Source organism: Pinus tabuliformis, chromosome 3_2 (genome assembly GCF_031772625.1).
Source record: "Pinus tabuliformis cultivar Carrire ecotype Pingquan chromosome 3_2, CPIR1, whole genome shotgun sequence".
NCBI lineage: Eukaryota > Viridiplantae > Streptophyta > Pinopsida > Pinales > Pinaceae > Pinus > Pinus tabuliformis.
In genome coordinates, this window is record NC_142302.1 from 967128188 (window position 1) to 967151098 (window position 22911).

The 22911-nt window shown below is 36.1% G+C and overlaps 1 pseudogene across 1 annotated transcript; it reads right to left on the bottom strand.

The window, feature by feature from the left end:
• Positions 1 to 17039: 17039 nt before the first annotated feature.
• On the bottom strand, positions 17040 to 22572 carry LOC149183843 (protein DUF642 L-GALACTONO-1,4-LACTONE-RESPONSIVE GENE 2 pseudogene; annotated as a pseudogene). Its single transcript, XR_016256793.1, has 3 exons — positions 22563 to 22572; positions 18250 to 18615; positions 17040 to 17926 (listed from the first exon to the last, which is right to left on the bottom strand). The product of XR_016256793.1 is annotated as a protein DUF642 L-GALACTONO-1,4-LACTONE-RESPONSIVE GENE 2 pseudogene (transcript).
• Between the last annotated feature and the right edge of the window lie 339 nt (positions 22573 to 22911).

Sequence of the window (22911 nt, forward strand, 5' to 3'; positions counted from 1 at the left end):
TGAGATCAACCCCCTTATAAGTACGTGCATTCGTTTATGAGTTAAAAGCTATATAGACTTGCATAAAACTTATTGTTTTAAGTTTGAGGTCAATGATTTATCTTCAGTAATAATTCTTGACAAGTTAATGCTAGTGGGGAAGGCCACCCCATTCATAATGTCAATGATAATTTTGGAGTCCTCTGCAATTTTGATGTCTCAAATCTCTAATTTGGATGTCAGTTTTAGGCCCTTGCATAAAATGTGTCCTGCAATATTATTTGTGGTTTGGTCACATGCTCATGCTTGAGCAAATTTTAGTCTTCTCTTTTCTCATGGGTCCCTTGAGCACCCTCCCCATGCTCTGCCTGGGTTTCATTTTGCTCTCCCATCAAGGAAGAATATATTACCATATACCTGAGAGAGTGGGCTGAACTGGGGAAAGAATCTCAGGTGGGGAGTCTGAAAATTGAGTCCACTCTTCAAGACCCCAACCTTTCACCCATTGCAATTACTTGTCTGTATAATTGATTGCCTCATTTTGATCTTTTGCAGCAGGCCCTAATTTTTTCACTAATGAACACCGTTGCTTTCATGGCTTCCCTTGCCTTAATGGAAGATGATCTTATTCCAAATTTTCCAAGTGACAAACTTTGGAATCAGATTCCATAATTTGGAAATGAAAGATTTTTCCTTGAGAGAGCTTGGATAGTGATTATTCCAGGTGAGGACAGAATCTTCCCAAAACCTCTGGCCTTGTGAGATCCTGTGTGCTGGTACTGGCCCAAAAGGTTTATCAGATTTCTTTAGCTTTTTTGCTATGTGAAAAGAGTAATGTTGTTTATGTATGCTTTAGAAGTATGGCAAACATAAAAGGCCTGGATAAACCTTGTGTAATTTCTCTGCTACCAATGGTTTGTTGTTAGGATAAGGACTGTAATGTACCTGAAAGCAAATGGCAAACCGATACTTCAATACTGATTTGACCTAAAAGTAAAAGCAGAAATATAATAGACATGAAGCTCAAAATATCAAAAGTAAGAGCTAAAAGCATAAAATAAGTATTGGGCACACTCTCACAAGTCACAACCAAGTAGATTGCACCTGCAAATCCGATTCTAATGGAGGAAGAGGTATCTGAGAGAAACTTTGTTGATTAAACATCTCAAATAAAATTTACAAAAACCACTATTTATGTAAAAAAGTGAATGAAGCCCTAACTTAGATATGTTTCTGAACTGAAGCATTGAAGGCTTGTTGATTAAACATCTGAAATAAAATTTACAAAAACCACTATTTATGTAAAAAGGTGAATGAAGCCCTAACTTAGATATGTTTCTGAACTGAAGCATTGAAGGCTCTGCTGGAGTCCTTTTTTCAACTTGCTAGAAAAGTTAGGGTTGGCCGATCCTCCAAAGAAAATCATTTAGGTTAGAATCACATGAAAAAACATAAAATAAAAAATAAAATAGTCAAAGTGTGGGACCTTAAAACACTATCTTTTGCGTATAAAGTACCCCCCTCCCCATCCTAAAATACACAATCAATGTTTCTCATTGCAGTTCGCATTTTTTAGATTTGTGAGAGTGATTTGGAGCAAAATAGATAAAAGAAATATGAATTCTCTATGTTTCTGGTCCAAGTGTCTATTTTTCTTAATATTTAGGTTTCTCATAAATTGTTTCCCCATATTCAGATCCAAACTTGTCAAAAAATTTGGTGGATCCATCTCTGTTTGCATTCAACTTAGGACCAAAATAAATCAATAGGATTGAGATGAATTTGCCGTCTGTTGCCGCCATTTAGGTTCTTGAGCCATGGTTCAAAAGGCTGGAGCCGTGCATCTTGATGTGTTCTGAAGTAATGGGTGGGCAAGATTGAGGCGAGCTCCCAGGCGTTGGCCTGGACGAGAAAGCTCCTTCCTTCAGCTATGTTCTTGGTAACGTCGTAACCGTCCTGCACGCAGTCGCCGAGCTCTCGCAAGGCGTTCACGTGACCAAGAAACGCTGACCTGGCGCACAGGGCTTCCCCCGCTTTGAAATCCTTGTCTTTCTTTGTGCCTCGAGTTCCGTTGAATTGAATGATGGCTAAGGAGTATAGGGCTGCGGCGTGTGATAAAATATGATGAAATGGCGGCCTTGGCCATCAATGACGCTCCGCCGCCTCAGTTTTCAAGACAGTAGAATCGGATCTGCACATGAAGGGGAGTAAATTAAGGCGGCTCTCTGGAATCGTAAACGTTTAAATAAAGTAATCTGATGGGCTACTATGCAGACTTTTATTAAAGAATCGGCGCGCTTACCATGCCCAGAGTGTATCAGGCTTCGATGTTTCCTGCTTCGGCGCATCGTTTCATAAAATTGTGCGCACCGCTTGACCAGCTGGAAGCTTTGACGGCCTAGAGTATTGAATCTCTTACATCTGCATAAAGAAAACGAAATCCGTAAATATCAAATTTAGTTTACTTTCGAAATCAAAATGAAATTGGAAAATCTAAAAAAATTATCAACCATATCCATTGTTCTTTAAAGATTGAAAACACTATATTGAAATATGTATCTGAAATTTTTTCTCAAAATCTGCGGAAAATAATGAAGATAAACTACAGTTCGCCGGATTTAATATTGCTCTGGCGCTGAAAATATTTCTTAAATAATAATGATCCACCTACAGCGGGCGAACCCTTGAGAACGCTCCCTGATTGAAGACTCTCAGAAAAAGAAGAAGAAAGCTACGAAATATCAGAGCCGACTGATAAGACGTTTTTTTTTCTGAGATCAAATTTGTTCAACCTATCAAAAGAGGATGCTTCTTCCAAAAGAAAAGGAGAAAAAAGAGGATTATCTTCTAAAACCACAGAAAGTTATTTACATCAGGAAGAGCAATAAAGTTCAAGCATTCCACAGGGAAGGAATTTCCTTCCAAAAGAAAACATAGTTATTTACGGTAGAAAACCCGAGAGTTTAATCAATCTACCAACCAAAAAAAAATTTCCATTCTAAAGCAAATGAGGGTTATTTACAGTGGCTTTAACAACGGGTTGTTTCCTTTTCCAGATTGTGAAAACTGTTGACACCTCTTCATTTACTCCAATGTTACATTGTGCCTCAATATAGTGAGAAGAAAGTCTGGAAGACCAGACAGTTTAAGCCTGATTGTGCCAAGCCCTGATGGCTTGATTTTTGACTGATCTGCAAAGTATACTGCTCCATCAACATTATCAGTGAAATCTTCAAAAAAATCTTTCCTATGAGTCATATGACAGGTTGCTCCTGAATCAAGCAACCAGTCATTTTTCGAAGAAGCAAGTGAAGCATTAAACAAATCTTCATTTACTCCAATGTTACATTGTGCCTCAATATAGTGAGCGAAATCATTTCAAGAGTTTGATAATCAGATTCCACATCTTGAAGGGGGGATTCCTGTACTAGAGCAACATGTGGAATCTTCTTCTGAAGAACAATCTCCCCTGCATGACACTCCAACAACGGATGATGCTTTAAGTGATGTAATTGATAGAATTGGGAGACTCAATCTTGATTCAGACCCAACTCAATCAACAAAGCAGCCTGGACCATCTCAGAAAGGTCCCCCAAAGTGGCTGACAAAGACACTTGAAAGTGTTCATCCTGATGAAATTGGAAAAACAGGAACCAGAAATACAAACCGACAAGATGGAGGTGATGTAGATAACTCTAATTCACCTGTTGATATGGATGTTACTTATGATTGTGAATTGAACTTGTCTACAGATTTTGAACCAACTTCCTTCAAAGAAGCTGCTTCTCATGATGAATGGAAAGAAGCGATGCAGAAGGAGTATGATGCCCTCATAAAGAATGGCACTTGGAAGCTGGTTGATCCTCCATTTGGAACCAAACCAATTGGCTGCAAGTGGGTCTACAAGAACAAGTACAAAGCTGATGGCTCACTTGACAAGCACAAAGCTAGGCTTCTGGCAAAAGGTTTTGCACAGAAGGAAGGGGTCGATTATGAGGAAACTTTTGCCCCCACAGCAAAATGGGCCACCATCCGGACACTCTTTGCACTAGCTGCTCAGAACGGTTGGAAAGTCCATCAAATGGATGTAAAAACTGCATTCTTGAATGGAGATCTAAAAGAGAATGTTTTTATGTCCCAGCCTGAAGGATTTGCTGTGAAAGGACATGAACATAAAGTATGCAAACTTGTGAAGTCCTTGTATGGCCTCAAACAAGCACCACGAGCCTAGTATGAAAAACTAACTGAGCATCTTCTGAAACTCAACTTCAATCATTTTGATCTTGATGATGCAACTTTATTTGTCAAGAAAGTTGGCAAAACAGTTGTATATCTTGTGGTATATGTAGATGATCTTTTAATGACAGGGAACAATGAAAGCTATATTTCATCCATAAAGAAAGAATTAGGAATTTTTTTTGAAATGACTGATTTGGGCTATGTTCATTACTATCTTGGCATTGAAGTAACCCAACATCCAAAGTCCATATTTCTTTCTCAAAAGAAATACATTGGAGATTTGTTAAACAGATTTGGCATGACAGAGTGTAATCCTCTTTCTACTCCAATGGAACAAAACTTGAAGCTCACATCTATTGAAGGAAAGGAATTTGAGGATGCAACAAAGTATAGACAGCTTGTAGGAAGTCTCATCTACCTCACTACTACCAGACCAGACATTTCATTTGCTGTTGGAATCCTCTCCAGGTTTATGCAAAAGCCTTGTGAGGGACATTGGTCTGCTGCAAAAAGAGTTCTAAGGTACTTGAAGGGAACTCAAGACCTTGGAATCAAGTATACACAGGTGGACGACTTCAACTTGATTGGATACTCTGATTCAGACTTCGATGGAGACAAAGAAATTGGGGTATCTACTTCAGGATATGCTATGAGTCTTGGATCAGGAGCTGTCTCCTGGAGATCACGCAAACAATCAGTACCAGCAGATTCCACAACAGAAGCAGAATATGTGGCAGCAGCTGAAGCAACGAAAGAAACTGTGTGGCTCAGGAAAATTCTTGAAGATTTGCAGGTAAAACAAATACAATCAACTCCACTCATGATTGATAACACCTCTACAATAAAGTTGGCCAAGAACCCAAAGTTCCATGATCGTACTAAGCACATCAATACTAAATATCATCTGATCCAACATCATGTTGAGGCCAAAACAATCCATCTCCGTCATTGTTCCACAAACGAGCAAATTGCAGACATCTTCACCAAAGCGCTTGGAAGAGAAAAGCTTGAAAGATTCAGAACGATGCTTGGACTCACCAACATCCCTTCAGATTAAGGGGGGGAATGTTGACACCTAATCCTCAACGGATGGGTGAACTGGACAGTCATCAAGAAGATGAACTGATCTGTCATATTTGTGTATATAACTGATAGTTAGCTAATGAGTAAATCAATCAGTTTTTTCTTCCGCTCATTCATTCTGGAGTTACCCTGGCCTGACAAAAACTTTATATTGTGAAACTTTATGTTGTTAGCATTTGAGTGGCAAATACAGGCATTGATTTATTTCCTCGCCCACCGATCTTGTGGCTTAAGTCTGGGTTGAATTTGACTAAAAGACTAAAAATCTCCAGGATCAGTATTAAGTTTCCCTAATCGAAATTGCCGGAGATTAAAGCTCTGCAAAAGAAACAGATTACCCGCTATTCTTTCTTGACTAAGAAGCACTCAAAGCAAAAACTAACTCTATAATGAATTCAAACTGATTCTTCTGTAAGTCCGGCGGTGCGCTCAAATGTCAATAGAAATTTGTGTATAGATGTCGAAAAGAAATCTGTGTACAGATGTCACAAAGATATGGGATATTTAACTTGAACAGATGTCAATCAGATCACATAAACACAGCCCAAAGGTCAATTAAACCAGATACGCCAAAATGTCAATAGAAATTTGTGTATAGATGTTGAAAAGAAATCTGTGTACAGATGTCACAAAGATATGAGATATTTAACTTGAACAGATGTCAATCAGATCACATAAACACAGCCCAGAGGTCAATTAAACCAGATACGCCAAATGTCTATCTGAAAATCAAAAGATCGACGAAAAACTCTTTCAAAGAAAAGCCTATTACCCTAATTAATTGTTCTTCAAAATCCATAATTAACATAAAAGTGATCAACAAAATATTATCAAAATACACATGAATTTATTGTAATCTCATTTACAATAAAGGCTTTTGTATTTGTATTTTTTGTAATCCCATTTACAATAAAGGCTTGTGTATTTGTATTTTTTAGATCGTCACTTGTTATGATAATAGAAAAATAGAAGTACTATATATTTAATTAATTATTGACTCACTATTTTTCCCATTTTATTAATTAAATAAAAATAAAATAATATTTAATAAATAATTTGAAATGAAATGAAATGAATAGTTAATTTAATATATAATATTTAATCTTATGAATATTAACAAGGGTTATAGAGTAGTTAGTACTTGTCAATTAAGTTAAATATAACTTAATTAAACTAAAAAATAATAAAACATAAAAAATTCATAATAAAAATAAAACAACTAATTAAACAGTGTATTGTTGAATGTCATCACCAAAAATTAAGAAATGCTATTAAGTAATATGGTTTATATTAATATATATCTACACTTTAATATATATGTGTGTAAAAATGTATTTATGTATTTTATTTTTTTAATTAATGTATATATTTTTTATAATTAAATTTATTAAAATATGTTTTTAATATAATAATAAGTAATAATAATACCTTTGTTCATGGTAATTTTAACCGCTAAGCCACCTGGAATATCCAGTTGGTGGCCCGTAAGCAAGCAAGCTTTCACTCCTGCGAGATGCGCCTCGGTCTTGGGCAGTTAATCTATTTCCTTACCTCCTAAAAAGAAGAGCTCTTATCCAAACATAAACAATTTTAGAACATACTCAAATCCTAAAAATGAATATGTGTTTTTCTCATTCTCCCATTAAATATAATTAAATTTATTACATTACTTTTATTTTATAAATAATATTTTTTTTTTTTAATTTTATAATTGATTTTCCATTCTAAAATTTAGTAATCTTAATTTAACTTTTTGATGATGGTGGTTGATATTTGGCTTTTTTTTTAATTTTATAATTGATTTTCCATTCTAAAATTTAGTAATCTTAATTTAACTTTTTGATGATGATGGTTAATGTCCGCTAAGACCAAATATTGGCCTATCGGACCTAAAAAAACGAATTATTTATTTTGATTTAAGATTTTATTCCTATGCTCAAAAAGATTGGAGAGAAGCCTCCCAAGCTCACTATAATTTTGACATTGTAAAAGGTTAGGAAGGTCAGTATTGTAACAAAGATTGTGAAACTGAGATCTAATGTGGTTGTACGCGGGGCACTCTAAGAGGAAGTGGTTTTCATCCTCGATGTTCCTATTCTCACATATATGGTAGATCCTTTCCATCCATGGTGTTCTGTTTCACTATGGAGCTCATGAGAATTTGTTCTAATCTTTGCTATATTAATTTTCTTCTTTGAGCTAGTTACAATAGAGAGATACTTTTGATCTTCTAGGGTGGGGTTGATGACCTTCTTATAATAACTTAATTTTCTTTTAGCCGCTAAATCTTTCTCACACCACATTTTTTCTTTGAACTTAGAAGTAACAATATCTTTAATGTTATTAATGTTTTGCAATGCATCATTCTCGTTGATCTCCCAATAGTTTAACCAGGCCCTTGTGTCTTTATGCCACCCCCGATTGAGCCTTAGATGGTTTTGGCTCGAATTTAAAGCTAGCTTAGGAAGTCTATGATCATCTATGTTATTGAGTTTGTGCTTGTACAACAGAAACCTAATCATAGCTAGGCTCTCAATAGGGGAAAGACCTGCTTTTATAACGAGAATAGGATAGGGTGTAATACTTTTAATTTTCAGGTTATAAGTTATAAAATGCTTCTGGATTTGCTCAATCTTTCTCCATGATTCTCTAGAGATGTTGCAACCCCAAACCTCACAGCCATATAAGATAACAGGAGTGACTAAAGTTTCAAAGAGGAACTTCTTTTTATCCACATTACGAGGTTTGCTGTTTTACAATTATTTTCAAGACCAAAATAAGCTTTCCACACCCCATTAATCATTTTCTCAATGCTATGGTTCCAGTTGAGCTTGTGATGAATATCAATTCCTAGGTACTTGTAAGAATACACTTCCTCCAAGTTATTATTATCATACATAAAATTAGCGTAAGTGTCCTTCTTGGATTTGATAATCATAACTTTTGTTTTGTTAGTGTTAACATTCATACCCATGGTAGAGCAGAAATCCTTAAGAAGCCTGAGTTGCTTATCAAGATCAGATGGGCACCCTGCGAAAAGAACAATATCGCCAGCATAGAGAAGAAGGATGATGACTATCCTAGCTAAGATCGTGCCATCACATCCTGCTTCCTCTAAATAGCCTTCGAGCTTATCGATGTAAATGCCAAATAGGGTAGGGGAGAGGGGGAAACCTTGTTTAACTCCGATGTTACACTTAACATCTTTCGACCACCCCTCATGGCTCTTTAGCTTGGCAATTACATTCTCGTATAACCTTATAGCGGCAGTTCTCAACTCGAGAGGAACCTTTAGCTCTTCTAATCTATTCCAATGGTTATATCTAGGAACCGTATCGAAAGCCTTTCTAAAGTCCACAAAGCAACAAAATAAATTGGATTTATCATTACGACATTCCTCCGCAATGATCCTAAGCATAACGAGGTGGTATGTTGTGGAGTGATGCTTTCTGAAACCTGCTTGGCCTTTAGCCCGCTTACCTTCACTTTCAAGCCATATGCTTAACTTTTTTTCCAAAATACTACCATATAACTTGGCTAAGAGAGGGCTGATCATAATTGTCCGATAATTAGAGGGGTTATTTGTATCCCCACTTTTAAAAATAGGGATAATGAGGCTCTCAGTCCAAAGTTTAGGGAACCCTTGCTTGACTGCTTGATTGAAAAACTTGTGAATATGGGAGATGAGAACAAGACCTCCAATTATTTTATATGCCTGAATAAAATAATTTTAAAATATATAATTTTAAATTAAATTATATAATTTTAATATTATTTTTATTATGTTTAAATATCCCATTAAATACCGGCCTGGAGTATGCCGTAAAACTGCTTCTGCTTGGCTAAGAGCTCGTCTTCCTCGGACGTAAGGAAACAGGTTAACGGCCCAAGACCCAGAGGCATCTGGCAGGAGTGAAAGCCTGCTCCCTTACGGACCACCAGCGGGTTATTACAGGTGGCGTGGTTTTCCTTGATAACAGTGATGAGTCAAACCGACATTCGCGGATAGCAACCAGAGATGGCTGTCCTCACTGTTGGTTTGACACCTGAGTTTGATAGGTTTTGCCACCTTCGGAAAAAAAAAATATCCCATTAAATATAATATATTTATTAATTTAAATTAACATAACTAAAATATATTTGAGATTGTATGAACTTAAAAATTGTATATTAAATTAACATAATTAAAATATATTTGAGATTGTATGAAATTAAAAATGGTATAACTTTAATTTTTAATAATTTTGAATCTGTAAATAATAATTTAAATATTTAACTACCTTTCCACGTGATGATAATTTTGAAGTTTCTTTTCTCCACTAAATCTATTCAGATTCTATCGCAACTCAATTTATAAAGGCTTATAAAATCATCCACTTGAAACTTATCAACAACTAAGGCAATCTCCCCCATCATTAGCGGAGGTTTAGATTTCAACGCAATATAATAACTAGCAATTGTCCCAAAAGGTGCAAAGAGAGGCCGATAGGATTAGTGAAAGGAAGAAAGTTCTATAGATAGTCAAGCATATATAAAGGTAAGTAGTGACGAAGGCAATAACCAGGTTGACCATCCTGTACCAGTACATTTTGATATTAGAAAAACAAAACCAAAACCAAACCATTCATATTAATATAGTAAGTGTAGAACGCGTTCATACTTAAAGCTCAATAGGTTCAATAGATTATTGGCAGCACGGTTTTTTTCTAAATGAAAAGTAATTAAAACAAATCACTTACATTACTGGTTGATAGTAGAACTAAAACATTAACATTATTAAAATTTTGAAACCGATTTTAAATTCATGTATTGTATTTTTCGAAGTATTTTGTTTTACATACTTAAGTCCTCAAATATAGTGGTTTTAGATTCCATTTTGGCAAACCCACCATTGAAAACAATATGTATTTCTCTGGCCCTCAAAGCAAGCTTTTAGCACTTATTAATCTATGTTCTGTCCAAGATACAATTCAAACTTTCATTTTCAAGCATTTTAAGAGGCAAAACAGTGCAAATATTTTAAATGTTCTATTTACTTGTCTGAATTTCTACAAATAAAATATATATCTTACATCCCCACCCCACATTTAAGGGGTTTAAAAAGAAGAAAGAGCGCTCTCAAAAAAATTAGAAACCTTTAATATAAGGTGAATTTTTAAAAATTTACATAAGAATTTGATTCTGGAAATTTCTGCAATCCCTACACATCCTTCCTTTAAAGGGCATTTTACAATTTGGCTTCCGAAAAATGGAAATAGTCTCAACCAAAATTTTCAGTTATACTTTAATCTGTGTCTCCAGATAACAACCCAATGATCGCCAGTTCACACAGAACATTGGTCACACACCAATTTCCCTCACCCAATGATCGCCAGTTCACACAGAACATTGGTCACACACCAATTGCCCCCACTTAACACTGCTTATGCATCACTCATTCGCAATAGGTTAACAGGTTTCTTTGATATCCAATTCTAACAATAGTTTAAGACCATCTTTGTGTTTTGTGTTTTAGACCATCTTTGTGTTTTGTGTTTTAGACCATCTTTGTCTTATCGGACAAAGAGAGGCCGATAAGATTATTAAAAGGAAGAAACCTCTACAGATAGTCAAGCATATACAAAGCTCGCTAGTGACCAAGGAAATAACCACGATGACCATCCCGTACCAGCACATTTGATAGTAAAACAACAAAACCAAAACCAAACCATTCATATCAATATATTAAGTTTAAAACATGTTCATACTAAAAACTCAAAAGATTATTGGCAACACACTTTATTTTTTAACTAAAAAATAAATTATACCGTTTTACATGGTAAATGAAAAGTGGAGAAATTTGTGGTTTGCAAATACTAAAACAAACCACTTACAACTTACATTGCTGGTTGACACTACAACTAAAACATTAACTAATTGTAATATGCTTTTCCACATTGTAATTTAATATTTTAAAATAACCGCGCGTTATTTAATCTATTCCTATCTTCAACTTGTAAACTCAATAATTATTTCTAAAATTGCTGTCCACTTATACCATATATAGAACCACCTTAATTAATAATGATAACCCCTCAAGTGAAGGTCAGATCAACAATAGTTAATTTCAAATAAGGAAAAACATTATTTACAATAGATTATATAAACATTAACCATTCCGCAATATCAACATTATTTACTTGGATTATGTCAACATTTACCATTGCGTGTATCTCGGTAACCATAACCAGATGGAAATAAGGTCGGCCCCGTAATATTATTTACTTGGTTTATGTCAACATTTACCATTGCGTGTAACCATAACCAGATGGAAATAAGGTCGGCCCCATAATATTATTTACTTGGTTTATGTCAACATTTACCATTGCGTGTATCTCGGTAACCATAACCAGATGGTAATAAGGTAGGGCCCGTTGTTGTATGGTGCGATTAGAAAGTCGAATTATAATATTCTTAAACCAATACTTATTGTATTCTTATGTGATGTTTAATAAAATACAATTAATTTTGTGATCTATAAATAATTTTTTAACTATTTTTATTTAAAAGATTAATATCAATAATAATAATAATAAAAAATGGGTTTTCCATTGATTGAAAACCTCAACTTCCCATCATTTATCATAACCCCTTGTTCAGTATTAATTCTTAGAAGATCACACATGTTGCTTTCGTCTCACTTGCAGTGTCTGCATTCTCCACATTTGCAGTGTCTGCATTCTCCACATTCTCCTCCACATTCTCCAGTAAATAAGGGAAGCACACTGTCACCCTCCTTGAGGTCAGTCACCCCTTCTCCAACACTCTCAACAACTCTGTGTCAAGCAACAGATCTATAGTTAATGACCAATGCAATGCATTGCATTTTTGCAAAAAGGAAATGAAATGCAAAAAAACAGGGTGATATTGCATCGCCAATTTGGATTACTCCTTTGGCTCATTAATGGAAGGAGATTAATCTGCAGAGGATCATGCAAAATTTGGTAATTGGATGTGCACGTGTTCAATATTCATTATGCAAGAAAGCAGGATTGGGTTTTGTAATTTGTCAATTACTTTCATTGGTTGGAGTTTTGATTATAGTTTAAAATTTGGTATTTCCCTAGTGACTGCAATGTGTAACTATGTGATGATACTCGAGCATCTGCGCTCTTCAGTATTGCTCTGCAATAGTTAGAGCTAAGGTTTTCCAGAGATTAAAGTAAGTCTCACTACTTATTTAGAACGGCGATTGAGATTCAACGGCCCAGTTTCAAATGTGATCTACATTATCAATTTAGTATTTCATAGTCGGCATGGCCAAACTGTCTATTTTGATTTTCGCAAATTCAATTTCAAAAAAAGATCTCCTGCACCCTACACTGTAAAGCTCCTCACTTCTCTTGACCCAAATACAAAACTCAATTGATTTTTATAAGTCTATAAGTGCATGCTTCAGTCCAAAAATTGGCTCCAAACAGCTCATACAATATAATAAAATATGGTTATACAGATCTGTGCAGGTGTCAAGTGAATGAAAGAAAATTTACCACAGATTTGTCCATACTAGGGCACTGGAGGGGTTTAGTACCTAGCAATGTGCACACTGAATATGTGCTCAGAATTATCCCACAACTAAATGTCTGTTCATCCTCAACTCTTTAGGGCCCAACATGTGCCAAAAGGAACAATCTCAAAAGATTACATGTCAGCCAAAAATGGCTTGACTTAAAATATAACAAGAGAACAGATACAATTGACATTGAAGCATCTCCATCCAAATACCACAACTGTAGTTGAATCAAGTGTGTTTCTTATAGTGGAGAAAACAAGGGATCTATCATGAATCAAATTGTGTTCTTATAGTAGAGAAAACAAGGGATCTATCTTATTTGTGAAAAGCACTCACCATAATCCCCAACTTTCTGACAGAATTAAGTCTTCTCGTTTCATGACACATGTACACACTTGGCTCACAAAAGTTTGAATGATCCATAGTAATCTATATCTACCAGAAACAATTGCAAAAATGAAAAATCATCCTGACATCACTTGTAATCCTAGACTCTGACTGTATTTGTAACTATCACATGCCACGTACCAACACTAATTCTGAAGGGTTCACCATAATAGTAATACTTTAGGTGACATCACGTAATTACAAAAAACCATCTTTAAGCATCTTGAACCCAAATGTCTATAGGTCTTGTGTGAATTTCATGATAGGTGCAACAAAATATATAAGAGTTCAATTTTGCAACAGTTAACGGAGGTTTTGCAATTTTTATTTAGGTAATGGAGATTTTGCAATTTTTATTCAGGTGTAAGCAAGACTAATATGATTTCACTAAATTAGACAAGAACAACAAATCTTTTTGCTTATGACTGCTGCGGTCTCCATTGAGCTATTAAAATAATAATAATAAATAAATAAATCATTATTTTTCCTTTTTTTACTATGAAATTATATTGTGAAAAATTTCATAATGCAAATTTTGTTAGCTATTAAAGCAACTCCAACTTGGATCCACACAGAGTCGAACATCACCAACTCAAGCTGCCTTCTATAGGAAATGATACACGAGAGCAAATTCGGATATTTTGGCAAGGAGAACTGTCAGCAGTTTTCTACTTTGAACTCCAGCATGACAGACTGTTCCACACTTGATTCAAGCAGTCCACGTTCAGAAGATTTTCAGACCCCAAAATCAGAAGATATGGGTCCATGTCAAGACCCCAACTACACAGAGTCAAGAGAGTATTATGTACTTCATGGAAATTGAGTACCCCTTAGGTTAGCAGAAGCTGGGAACAGTTCCCTCTAAGCAGGGAGAAAATGATGAGAACTTGCACCTAGCTTTATGCTTTTCGCCTTTAGCTTTAATTCTAACAACTTCAAGATGACTTGTTACGCATGCACTATAGACTCATCTTCCCAAAATGTTATACGCTTTGTAGTGTGCATATAGATTTTATTCACATGTAATGAAAAGCGCACAGCACATGCATAATTGTGCCTACTTTTTGTGTGGCCTCTGATGCCCTGTGCATTTCTGCCCATGAGCACACATCACTTGATAATCAAATCAACCACCTAAAGGGCATAAAATGTAATGAAATTATATATGGCAAGCTTGTGACGTCTAAAAGACAAAGAACACAACATTAAAAATCGCTCTACTTCAGTGATGGAAACAAAGCTCTGCCGCTGATGAGAAATAACAATAAGCAACAACATCATAAGGGTAAATTACTGTCAACATACTCACAGAACTTTAAAGACTTGAGACAGAAAAAAATAGAAAAGTGAAATTGGAGGTTTATATGCCATTCCTATTGCACTGTCATCAAATAAGAAAGGAAGCGTTTCTTAGAGGATATCTATATCCAGATTCCAAACAAGACACACACGAGAATCAAGCATCAAGAATCTGTTTTCTTACCTTGTGGAATCGAGGGACAATTGACCTATTTTCATTGCAATATTTATCTCGCGAATCGTGATCACTGGACGGTTGGTTTTCTCCACCAAACCTGCCAGTATCTTCTTTATCAAAATCCTGATATCTACATCCAGTTAAATTTGAGAAGTGTTTTCCTTGCCGCCTTCTTTCAATCCTAGACCTCTGGTTTCCATCAGAAAGAGCAACCCCGTGGAATTGTCTTTGAGATTTTTCCATTTGTGATGCTGGAACAGAATGCAAATTGCTCCCAGAAGAGGAACGGGGATTTTCCAGTTCAAAGGTAACTGGTTGACTGCAAGATGCATCATCAGATATCCTACTAAGGATATGCTTTTTCAAGTCGTCATTAAATTTGCAGTGACCAAATTCATTCACCTCCAAAGCAGATAAATGATCAGTAATGGTTGAGAATGAATCAGAAACACCAGATTGCTTTTGATCCTTGGTTTGTGACTCTTTCATATCCCATTCTTGCTCAATTTCCCCGCATTTCTCAAAGTCATCCCGATGCCTGTATATACCTCTTCCTCGAGATTTCAAAGAGTGATTCCCCATGCCCTCTCCATTTGCAATAACTTCCACTGACTGTTTGCCCGTTTCCCTGGCATGCCTTTCTTTGATCACCCGTTGTGCTGTTCCATTTCTGATGTCATCCTTTCCAATTATATCTGATTGGCCATGTCTGATGCGCCGGGCAATACTTTGGTTACTGTTCCTTTCGATTTGCACATAGGATTTAATTTCTGGTCCCTTTTGCTGTCATCTGTATCAAATGTATTTGCAATGCGAGAAGTAGATTTTTGGTTGCGCACAGCATTTCTACTTTCTTGATCCAAACCTCTTTTATCCTTTATAATCACTTGCTCAGAAGATGGAGTGGATGCTCCTCTCGAAACTCTGGGATCATCAACTAATCGATTTGATGGATGTCCTTTCCAAGGCAGTCCTTCCTCTGGAACTGTTTTATTTCCTGAGACTTGTTTACTTGAGGAAGGCCTACAAAGTAACCGCACAGCACCTTTACCCTGTAGGTTGCATGGAAGCTCGGCATTGTTAAGGAAAATATTTCCTGATTGCAACTCTAACATCTTTTCACTGCGATCACGTTCAGACTGGCATACCACTGAGCCAAACATCAAGTTTCCATCTCTGCTGAATGGCTCTTCAGCTACAGCTGACCATGATTGACAGGGCACTGCTCCAGTTTGACAAGATGAATTTTGGTTTTCATTCACAGGAAGATAGCAAGCATTTGAGCTTCCCCCAACGCACTTTTGGTTCCTATTCAGAGCAAAATCCCCAACATTTAGGTTTGCACTCCCAACACAATTTTGGCTTACAATTTCATTCATAGTAGCATTGCCTCCTGTACTATTAAGCTTATGATGTGCACCAAAACTGCCCAGCAAAAAACCGTTTTCTTCAGAAAGCCCTTGCAGGTGTTGGAAAAGGTCAGCCCCGTTCCCATACGACTGCGACCAATGTTTCTGCTGGTGCAAAACATCACCATTGAATGTGGGCCGATGATGATGATGATTCGCTACCCCCTTACTGCCACTGAACACTAGCCGAGGCTGCGATTGGGGCTGGGGCTGAGGATCATGAGACCAAGTTGGTGGTTGTCCTCCGCTCTCACCTCCTGCCCCCAGTGGCGGCCTCAGCGAACTCAGTGTCATCCAAGGAGCCTCGAGCACCCGGGAGATACCCAAATGGTCATTCTCATTGAAAGGGGAACCGGAAGATGCCCCTCCACCATCACCGCCACCAGGGCTAACAAACGAACAAGGATCAGGAAAGGATTTATCATAGGGCTTTTGAATCTGAAAACCGCCCGCAGGAAAGACTGGATGATAAGGACTCGCTGACTGGGGTTGAGGTTGGGGTTGGGGTTGGGGTTGGCGTTGGGGTTGTGGCCTGTGCAGCAGCGATGGATCAAAGGAACACGGCAATGGCGATGGCAATGGATGACGGGCCCAAGGCGATGGAGCATCTGTCTCGCTAACAAAATTAACATTGGCATCGTCGTGATTAACATGGCGGTAATCCACAGCAGTCGCTGGTGATGAATGTAAGTGCAGCCAACCATGTGGATGTGGATGTGGAAGTGGAGTTGGACTTTGAAGATGATGATGGTACCCCTGTGCTATGACTTCTTCCCCGCGGAAACGATGGCTAGGGCCTAATGCTGCAACTGCTGGATCCTTTAGCTGCCATGGCTCTTCATCGGCTGATGATAGAAGAACCGGCGATGGCTTCTTGTTTCCTCCTTTTATCGGTAGAATCTCCTTCTCCGCCTCCATTGTTTGCTTGATTATTGCCTTTTCGAAGTAAGTGCAGAAGAAATTCACCGTCTGTCAGCGCAGAAGAAGGCGATGAATGAGCAGCAGAAGCATGATCGCCTGTAATGGCAGGGGATACCTTTGATTTTGGCTTCTCCTTCTCCATTCCTCCTCCACGAGCTGCGATACCCTCGTCACAAGTAATCGCTGTGGGTAGCGCAAGTTATCAGTGAAGAGGTAACAGACTCTGTTCTCAAAATACATATATCCCTATGATAACTTCTAGTTTCATTTGGGCAAAATACCAGAAATACTAATCCTAATCAGATGCATACATACAGTACGCATAAGTAAAACCAAATTTGCAGGTACATATAGAAAGCTCAACGAAGAAGAAAGAGTTTCACTTCATCTATCACTGGACCACACAAAGTACTGACGTCATCACTTCTCGTGGTATAAAATTCGCTGAAGAACAGAACACGGGTCCTGGGAGAGATTGCCGTGAATGCGAGCGTTGCATCTTGAAGGTTCCTGCTCCCTTCGATTCGAAGGGAACTTTGACCGTCTCCTTTCCAGCAAAGGCCTCCACAGTCATAATCCCCTTACAGGTGTTCCTGGCATCTCCGACCGCGAAGCTCAGACGGTAGAGTTTGCCCGGAATCGTTCTGACGATCTGAGACATGGCGCTTTCCTTACCACCGACGAGTTCTACGGCTCTCCTGCCCTGCGGGACAGCATAATGCTCGGCATCAATGTATTTGACGGCTTTAAGAGAATCCATGATCCATCCCGGCAGAGGAGAGACGGCATCATTAACATTGGGAGGGAGGAGCACGCCAGAGTTCGAACTTGGGAACATGTAAGGTCCCTCTTCGAAATCTCCATTCTTAATGAGATTCCCTGCACAAAATCAAAATAAAATTAAAAAAAAAAAAAAAAAAAAAAAAAAAACAACGAGAAAACACTAAATCAAGAAACCAGCAAATCGAGAAATCAAGAAGCCGAGCGTGTGTGAACTTCGGGGGAACCATCTCCAAAATAAAAACCAAGAAAGCACTAAATCAAGAAACCAGCAAAGCAAGAAATCAAGAAGCCAGGCTAGATTACATCCTGTGAACTTAGGGGGAAGTTGGAACCATCTCCAAAATAAAAATCAAGAAACCAAGAAAGCACTAAATCAAGAAACCACCAATGCAAGAAATCAAGAAGCCAAGCTAGATTACATCCTGTGAACTTCGGGGGAACCATCTCCTTGATGGCCACTGCGTCCAGGACAGGTCCACAAGCCGGATCTTCTTCGACGCCAGGGTTGTGAAGAATGACATCGACTAAATCAGAAGGAGCCCTGAATGCCCAAGCATAGGCATCCCAGCCGTTGATACTGTAAACTCTCTGGATGGATATGTTTCCCGAGAATGGAGGAACGGAAACATTCAACCTCTCAGACTGTCCGCAGGTTCGCGCAGCACTAAATGTAAGGGAGTAATATGAGCCCCGCGCAACGAACCTCAGAGAAAGCAGGATATGCAGGTAATTAGGTATTCGTTTCGTGAACAAAAACGAAAACGAAATTCGCCCGGTGTCAGCGTCTAGTCGTTCGCCAGATGTCAGTGTCAGAAGGAAAAGGACGACGAAAAGTCCCTTTCAAAGAAAGGCCTATCGGCCTAATTATGAATGTCTGGTTTACTATGCAGTTGTCTATAATGGGATTTTTTGGAAGCTTTTTCGGTGGGTTTTTCGGTCAAAATTTGGCAACAATTTATTGGAATCGCAAGTTTGATAGCTAGTTTTTGCATAATCGAAGCATCCCAGGGGTTTTCAGTGTGCTGAATCCAAATATGCAGTTAAAAAACCATTTTAAATAATACAAATCAAAATTTAACCTCAATTTTTTCCACCAAATTCTTCACCGGAATCTCCAAAAAATCGCATTATAGACAACTCCGTTTAGTATAGTTGTTCATTGCTATAATAATGATAAAGACCTTGCATTATACGTGTGGAACCTAATTGTTCCCAAGACCTGAGCTCACCACGTGTGTTCCGGAAATAATTTTAAATATAAAAATATTATTAATAAATATATTTGTTTATTATAACGGGTATTGTATTATGTGGTATTAAGTGATATTATTAAAAAAATAATTTAACTTTAACGTTCTAGTTAAATTAGAAATTGAATTAGTATATATTAGAAATTGAATTAGTATATGGGATTTTTTTATTTGTAGGATAAAGAGCTTGTTTATGTGTTGTGATTTGATTGTTAAAATTTATAAAAGTGTATATACTATACATTTTTTATTCTCTCCAAGTTTGAACTTATTACATTTTTCTCAAATCATTTCATATAGGGTATGGGTGGTTTTTTGGACTGTGAAAGTTCCAATTTTTTTTGTTTGTATTTTTTTAAATTAGACTTTGGATTGTCTTAAAATTAGGCGAAAACCCAAGGGCAATGTTTAATATTGTATTTGAACTTTCAAATGTTTGCTAGGTAAAGTATGCGGTATGAGGGCCTCTTGTCCCATGCCATATAAATTTTTAACCTTTTTTGGAACATGACACAATGTTAAATGTTGGCATATTTAGTGCTTAATATAAGCAAATCACTACATAGTATTAGTAGGTAGAGATGTGACAAAGTAGATTTCATATCAATCTCCAACTCAAGATTTTCCTCCATTAGTGTTAAAAGTGGGACATTTCTAATTAAATAGAAAAGAATTAGTTCATGAAGAATAGATATCTATGGAGAATTAGTTCATGAAGAACAAAGATCTATAGAAGAGAATGGGGGTAACCACTAAGAAACATGTACATTAAAAAGAGAGACAAACATAAAAAGAACATAAAGCCAAAGGAAAAGGAAACAACAAATGAGGAACATGTACCCCCAAAAGATATGCCAATACAAGAAGAACATGTACCCCCAAAAGATATGCCAATACAAGAAGAACATGTAGTGGAAGGAGCAGGGAAAATTTTAAGAACCCCCCCTAAATTTATAAATATAATAAATGGGCGAATCTCCATGGTATATAGGAAAAATGAAAGGCGATTTTATCAATAATATAATATGTATATATAATTTTTTGGCGAATCTCTCACTAGGCATGGCGAATATTTTACTCAATTATAAAATCTTGTAAGATCTTGGCGTGTCTTTCACTAAATAATAAAACTTTGTAAAGTCCTAGTGAATCTTAGCATAGGCTACATGCTGGTTTAATTCCCCCATTTAAATAGGCTACATTCCAGGTGAATACCATGGGTCAATACCATGTGCCATTTTGGTGAATACCATGGGTCAATACCATGTGCCATTTTTATTTTTATTAATTCTAATATTAGGGTTAATAATGGTTTTTTGCATGGTGTTAATAACAATCTAGTCCATGGTATTTGTCCAATAGTATTTTGGCGAGAGGTTTCACCTAAATATAACCCATTTTTTGAGTGTTCGTAAATATAAGGTGACTTATGGAGTAAATATAAAAAAATGTTTTATTTGTTTACCATACCTCTCATTTATTTATATTTTTATTAATTTACCATACCTCTTTTACAAATATGGTATTTGGCCCATAGGATTCACTTAAATAAAACATCTTTCTTAAGCCTTCATAAATAGAACGAGGGTTATGGACTAAATATAAAAAGAGGTTTTATTTATTTACGATACGTCTAGTTTATTTATATTTTTATTTATTTACCATACCTTTTGAGTAAGTATAAAAAGACGTTTTATTTATTTACCATACCTCCACTTTACTTATAGTTTTATTTGTTTACACCCTTACATGTATATAAGGTGACTTATGGAGTAAATATAAAAAATGTTTTATTTATTTACCATACCTCTCATTTATTTATATTTTTATTAATTTACCATACCTCTTTTATAAATATGGTATTTGGCCCATAGGATTCACTTAAATAAAACCTATTCTTGAAAATGGGCGAATGGATTCACTTAAATAAAACCTATTCTTGAAAATGGGCGAATGGAAAGTTGTAAGTCCTAATTTCAAGGGCTAAATTTACCTTTTTTATCCTCTCCCTTAAAATAAGGTGGGCTATTTGAGGTGATTTGTAAAAATGTACTATGATACAAAATATTAGCCCACTAAAAATTTAAAACCCCTTAACTTCGCCAAAGGGCGAACATTCGCCCCTAAAATTATCCTTGGGAAGGAGATAGACGTAGTTCAAGATGAGATTCATTGAGAAATATTTTTTGCAATTGCACTGTGTGACAATTTTGAAATATTGATTGTTTTGATGAATTGTTGAGTTTATAGTTGCCTTCATGACTAAAATTGTTAAGCTTTGCTAATAATGCAAAAAGATTAATGTGATGTTGAGGCAAGGATTTTGGTTTCATCGAAGCAAATGTGGTGTTTAGTATTATAGGATAAGTGATTGAAGAGTTTTGTGGTGAGAATTTTGTGTATCTTGCGAATTCGGATCATAAACCACAATAGCCATATTTTTGTGTCGACGTCTCAAGTCTATAGCAAGACTCATCGTCAGGAAAAATCCCTTCTACCTTTTATCTTCTCTGTGGATTCGTCCTGACAACGAGTCTTGTTATAGATTTGAAACATCGACACAAAAATAGGGCTACTATGGTTTATGATCTAAATTCCCAAGACACACAGTTTGTGATAGTTGACTTGGTGAAGGAGTAATGGAATGTGTCGTCTATGTGTTCTTTTAAGGAAAGTTATTGACCCACTAGTTTCGTTGTCAAAGAACAAAATAATTTGTTATATATGAAACATTTATTGTATGGACACATAAATTTGTTTAAATTATTTATTTATAGCATTTTATTTCTTATTGAAAACATTGGGTTAGAACAAATATGTCGCATTCACTAATTTCACCCATTACGATAAATAGTAATGGATACTTTTGGGTAGATTGAATTCCATGGCTTGCATTTATTTTTCAATTCAAAATCTCTTTACATTAGGAATGTCATTATGTTTAGGGGTATGTTTCCTGATAGGGTGAGTAATTCAATGCTCTCTCAATGGAAAGTCATTATGTAAAGGAACCCATTCTCCATATTGGAGTTGAAGTTCTATATTCTCATGTAACATTTTAGAAGTGAAATTTTGATATCATTTAAAGAAAGTACATATACAAAATTAAGTTGTATTAAGGACAATAAACGTAACATGGTTGGTGCAAATCACATTTAAGAGTTCAACTAACATTTCTCCTTTTACAAAGTTGTTCAAGATTTGTATACTTGTGTTTCAAGACATATTGAACCCAAAACATCAAAATAAGGGTTTATATATCATCCAACCTAGACAATGATATGATTGAAAACATTGCCTATGAAAATGAAAAGTTGGATGAAAATTAATATAATTCCACTATGTTTTCGTTGATGACAATGGGCAACAATATTTTGTTGATATCCAACCATTGTGCCTAGTTGGTTTTCTTCTTCTACATTTCACTGCTCCAATACTTGAAATAAAACATTTTCTTCATGTTTTATTTCTCTTACACTCACTTGTCTCCATTTATGTAAAATATTTGAATGGTACAACACCATTGAACCCCTTAATCAAAAGAACTCCAATTTTATAAATGAAAATATTCATTTCATATTTTAAGGTCTTTTTTACATTTGAATAGATTAAAGGAATATCTCTTACTTGTGAATTATAATTATAATCTAAATTATGTGATGAAAATGTAATGAAGTAGACCAATCATAGAAGTTTATGAAACAGTAAGAGATTAGGGGAAATGAGTGATGTTAGGTATGAAGATTGTTGAAGAGAATTTTGGAGATATTGTGAAGGAAATTGAGGAAATTGTTTAAACTAAAAATTTGTTTTTGGCATATTTGTTATGGT